General features: G+C 42.1%; 1 pseudogene; it reads right to left on the bottom strand.

The window, feature by feature from the left end:
- Positions 1-357: 357 nt before the first annotated feature.
- LOC116893311 lies at positions 358-2,639 on the bottom strand (annotated as a pseudogene).
- Between the last annotated feature and the right edge of the window lie 2,606 nt (positions 2,640-5,245).

Genomic DNA, 5,245 nt, shown 5'->3' with positions numbered 1-5,245 from the left:
ATTCAAGGACATAGATGGAGCAGAAACTGAGGGACTGGCTAACCAATAACCAGCCCAACTTAAGACACATCCCACAGGCGAGAATCAGTCTTTGAAATTATTAATGATTGTGTTACTTCGTGAAGTACTGTGACATTCTGCTTAAAAGGGGTTTGGCAAAAGTGGGAGCATCCCTGATCCATAATGATTACAATGGGTCACATCTCAAGGGGTTGCACTGAAAGCATAATAAGAAAATTGTAGGAAAGTTCCAGGCTGTATTTCTATTACAAGTCCTTTACTCTACTTCCATGAGAATGATTAACTTCCCAATCAAGTTAACCTCAGTTCATCAACTCAGTGAGACTGTGGAAATGCTCACAGGGATGAGGGGAAGTTGTCTTGCAAAGTCTTGTATTTGATCAAAGCAGCTCTCAGTTGCTGCACTAGTGTGGTGTTCCCTTCATCTTCACTTTCCACAAGTTCTTCCTCAGTGATGTCCTGCATGGATTTCTGCAGAAGGAACCTGAGAGTCCCACACTGGAATCGGCAGTGCCTAATCAAGCCAATAAGTAAGGAAATGATGGGGTTGGCACAGCTGTTAACACAGGACAGGAGGAGAATTATCCCATGAAAGAATTACAAGGCATTATTAAGAAGTGCTTGCTGACAGGAGCCTGATATGGATGTCTCCTGAGAGGATTGGCCATAGCCTTACTGATGCAGATGGGGATGCTTGTAGTGTACCATTGGACTGAGCAGGGGGACCCCAATGTAAGAGTTAGGGGAAGTAAGTAAGGAGTTAAAGGGGTTTAACAATAATAACAATATCCATCAACCAGATCCCCCCAGAACTCCCAGGGACTAAACCAGAAACCACAGAGTAGATGTGGAGGGACCCGTGGCTCCAGCTGCATATGTAGCAGAGGATGGCCTTGTCTGGCATGAAAGGGTGGGGAGGCCCTTGGTTCTGTGAAAACTTGATGCCCCAACATAGGGGAATGCTAGGGCAGTGGGGTAGGAATGGGTGGGTGGATGGGTGAGCACCCTTGTGGAGACAGGGGGAAGTGGTGGGTTGAGGGTTTTCAGAGAAGAAATTGGGAAGGGGGAAAGCATTTGAAATGTAAATAAACAAAATTACCAATAAAATAATTACAAGACATAATATATTAAACATCTGTAATCCTACATAAGAGGTAAATGCTAATCACAAAGGGAAGGCCACAGGTCAGGAAGACTAGCACTGTGTACACAATGCTCACATATAGCTTGGTCACATGAATCTTCTGTGAACCATAGAAGATCCTGATTAGCAGGATCTGATTGAACCAAGAACGAACTACAAATAAAACAATTAACCAGGCAACAATAAAAAAGTAAATATCTGACATATAAATCATTGTTAAAATTATTAGACAGAGACTACAACTCTGCCCTTCCAGGATGCTCAAGAGCAGGGACAAAAACCCAGAGCAGAGTAGAAATGAGAATTGATATGTATTTTGGGTGTTGGCCCTGAAAAATACCAAACCAGACAAATGACAGACAACCAATGTACAGCACTAATGGCTGTGATCATGCTTATACCTCCAAGGTAAGCGAGGGTGGACACAGTGTGGAAAAAAAGAAAAGCATGGGATGAGGATATAGATGGAGTGGAAGAGGTTAATTATCTTATGTAGGTAAAATACAATGAGAGAGCAGAGGAAGAGGAAGTTTGTTCCAGCCAGGTTGAGCATGTAGACAGAAAAGACATTCTTGCATATGTGGAAGACCAGAAGCAACGTCACTATTGCATTTACTACCACCTAATGAGGGCAATGATAAAGGAAAATCATGGCAGAGCACATGATGTAACAAGGTGAATTTTTAGTGTTGGTTGCTTCCATTCAGTGAATTCCCAGTCCAGGATACTTAAATCTATGCCTGGAAGCGCTCCACTACTGTTCCTGGAAAGAAAGCAAGACTTGTGCACATGCTGGGCATTCTCTGATTCTTAGGACCACCCATATATGTGAACTGACCTGGCTCATAAGGAGAGGAAATAGGGGTATAGAAATTAAGAAGTTTATCATAACACTTATTTTTAGAGCCTTCTTTTCAATCCAGTTTGTATTTGTTTGAGCCATTTACAATCCTTGTCCTATAATGATATGCGAGAAGTTGATGTTGAGACCCTCAGTGTCTCAGACTATGTGACAGAAAGAAAGGGTTTCTGAACCTGTGGAGGGCTGAAGTAGAATGGTCCCTGTAGACCCATATACTTGAACATGTGGTAACAAGTTGGTGGAACTGTTTTAGGAAGTGTCAGGAGGTCTGGCTTTGTTGGAGAAGTCTCTGAGTTTTCAAAAGCCCGCAACAGATCCATTTTTCTTTTTATAAAATCTCTTCTTGTAACATTTGGATAAGATTACTTACTGCTCTGGAAGTATGTCTCTCTACTCACTGCTTAGCTCCTAGCTATGATATTGCAGGACTCACCCCCTGAAAATGTAAACAAGGCCCCAAGTACATGCTTTCTTTTATAAATTTCCTTTGTCATGGTGTCTCTTCACAGTAATGAAACTGGAGTAAAGATCAAACCTCAAGTTCTTTCTTGTTGTTGTAAAATTATTAAAAAAAAAAAAAAGGAGTCTTTTTACCTGCTCTAGGTCCGGCATTGCAGTGCCCCAAACTATTGGATAGATATCTTAATCTCAGTCAGCAAAGCCTCTCACCTGTTTTGCCCCATCGCATATCACAGTGCCGAAGGCCTTTCTCTGAGCCTAGCAACAATCTCTATCCATCCAGTTCCCAAGGCAGGCTGCCACCAGGCAGAAATATACATCCTAATTCCGTGACAGCTTAGTGTCCCAGCCACTACATACTCTCTTAATCTTCAATTGCCACATGAAGAACACACAATGTAATAACCTTTGATCTAATTGACAAGCTATAATTGCCCACCTAAACATACAAAGCCCTGTAAATACCCTTCCCTTAAGAACACTCATAACAACCTGTAAAGGTACAGCGTGGAATCTTAATGTCAGCTTCCATGTTCTCTCCACAGCTTCTCTGCCGCCTCCTCCTCTCTGTTCCTCCTTTCCATTCCAGTCTCCTCCTCTTCCCTCAAACTTTTCTCCAGCCCATCCTTCCTTCTCAACCAATGACAGGCCTCAATCTATCCTGTACCTGCCTCACCTATGACATCATCCCACATTTCACCCTTTTTGTCTAATTAAAAAAACCTTTTATATCAAATATAAGCTGAGCACAACTGTTATCATTTTTTTTATTAACTTGAATATTTCTTTTTTTTTTTTTGCTACTGTTGTGAATCTTTTTTTTTTTTTTTTTTTTATTATTAACTTGAATATTTCTTATATACATTTGAGTGTTATTCCTTTCGGTTTCGGGCAAACATCCCCTCCCCTCCCTTCCTTATGGGTGTTCCCCTCCCCACCCTCCCCTATTGCCGCCCTCCCCCAACTGTCTAGTTCACTGGGGGTTCAGTCTTAGCAGGACCCAGGGCTTCCTCTTCCACTGGTGCTCTTACTAGGATATTCATTGCTACCTATGAGGTCAGAGTCCAGGGTCAGTCCATGTATAGTCTTTAGGTAGTGGCTTAGTCCCTGGAAGCTCTGGTTGCTTGGCATTGTTGTACATATGGGGTCTCGAGCCCTTCAAGCTCTTCCAGTTCTTTCTCTGATTCCTTCAACGGGGGTCCTATTCTCAGTTCAGTGGTTTGCTGCTGGCATTCGCCTCTGTATTTGCTGTATTCTGGCTGTGTCTCTCAGGGCGATCTACACTTCTGCACTTCTTTGCTTCATCCATCTTATCTAATTGGGTGGCTGTATATATATATGGGCCACATGTGGGGCAGGCTCTGAATGGGTGTCCTTCAGTCTCTGTTTTAATCTTTTGCCTCTCTTCCCTGCCAAGGGTATTCTTGTTCCCCTTTTAAAGAAGGGTGAAGCATTCACATTTTGATCATCCGTCTTGAGTTTCATTTTGTTCTAGGCATCTAGGGTAATTCAGGCATTTGGGCTAATAGCCACTTATCAATGAGTGCATACCATGTATGTCTTTCTGTGATTGGGTTAGCTCACTAGGATGATATTTTCCAGTTCCAACCATTTGCCTCTGAATTTCATAAAGTCGTTGTTTTTATAGCTGAGTAATATTCCATTGTGTAGATGTACCACATTTTCTGTATCCATTCCTCTGTTGAAGGGCATCTGGGTTCTTTCCAGCTTCTGGCTATTATAAATAAGGCTGCGATGAACATAGTGGAGCACGTGTCTTTTGTATATGTTGGGGCATCTTTTGGGTATATGCCCAAGAGGGTATAGCTGGATCCTCAGGCAGTTCAATGTCCAATTTTCTGAGGAACCTCCAGACTGATTTCCAGAATGGTTGTACCAGTCTGCAATCCCACCAACAATGGAGGAGTGTTCCTCTTTCTCCACATCCTCGCCAGCATTTGCTGTCACCTGAGTTTTTGATCTTAGCCATTCTCACTGGTGTGAGGTGAAATCTCAGGGTTGTTTTGATTTGCATTTCCCTGATGACTAAAGATGTTGAACATTTCTTTAGGTGTTTCTCAGCCATTCGGCATTCCTCAGCTGTGAATTCTTTGTTTGTCTGAACCCCATTTTTTAATAGGTTATTTGTCTCCCTCTGGTCTAACTTTTTGAGTTCTTTGTATATTTTGGATATAAGGCCTCTATCTGTTGTAGGATTGGTAAAGATCTTTTCCCAATCTGTTGGTTGCCGTTTGTCCTAACCACAGTGTCCTTTGCCTTACAGAAGCTTTGCAGTTTTATGAGATCCCATTTGTCGATTCTTGATCTTAGAGCATAAGCCATTGGTGTTTTGTTCAGGAAAATTTTTCCAGTGCCCATGTGTTCCAGATGCTTCCCTATTTTTTCTTCTATTAGTTTGAGTGTGTCTGGTTTGATGTGGAGGTCCTTGATCCACTTGGACTTAAGCTTTGTACAGGGTGATAAGCATGGATCGATCTGCATTCTTCTACATGTTGACCTCCAGTTGAACCAGCACCATTTGCTGAAAATGCTATCTTTTTTCCATTGGATGGATTTGGCTCCTTTGTCAAAAATCAAGTGACCATAGGTGTGTGGGTTCATTTCTGGGTCTTCAATTCTGTTCCATTGGTCTATCTGTCTGTCTCTGTACCAATACCATGCAGTTTTTATCACTATTGCTCTGTAATACTGCTTGAGTTCAGGGATAGTGATTCCCCCTGAAGTCCTTTTATTGATGA

The sequence above is a fragment of the Rattus rattus genome, chromosome 2 (genome assembly GCF_011064425.1).
Source record: "Rattus rattus isolate New Zealand chromosome 2, Rrattus_CSIRO_v1, whole genome shotgun sequence".
NCBI lineage: Eukaryota > Metazoa > Chordata > Mammalia > Rodentia > Muridae > Rattus > Rattus rattus.
The sequence above is the reverse complement of the archived record's forward strand: the minus strand, read 5'-3'. Positions and strand labels throughout refer to the sequence as shown.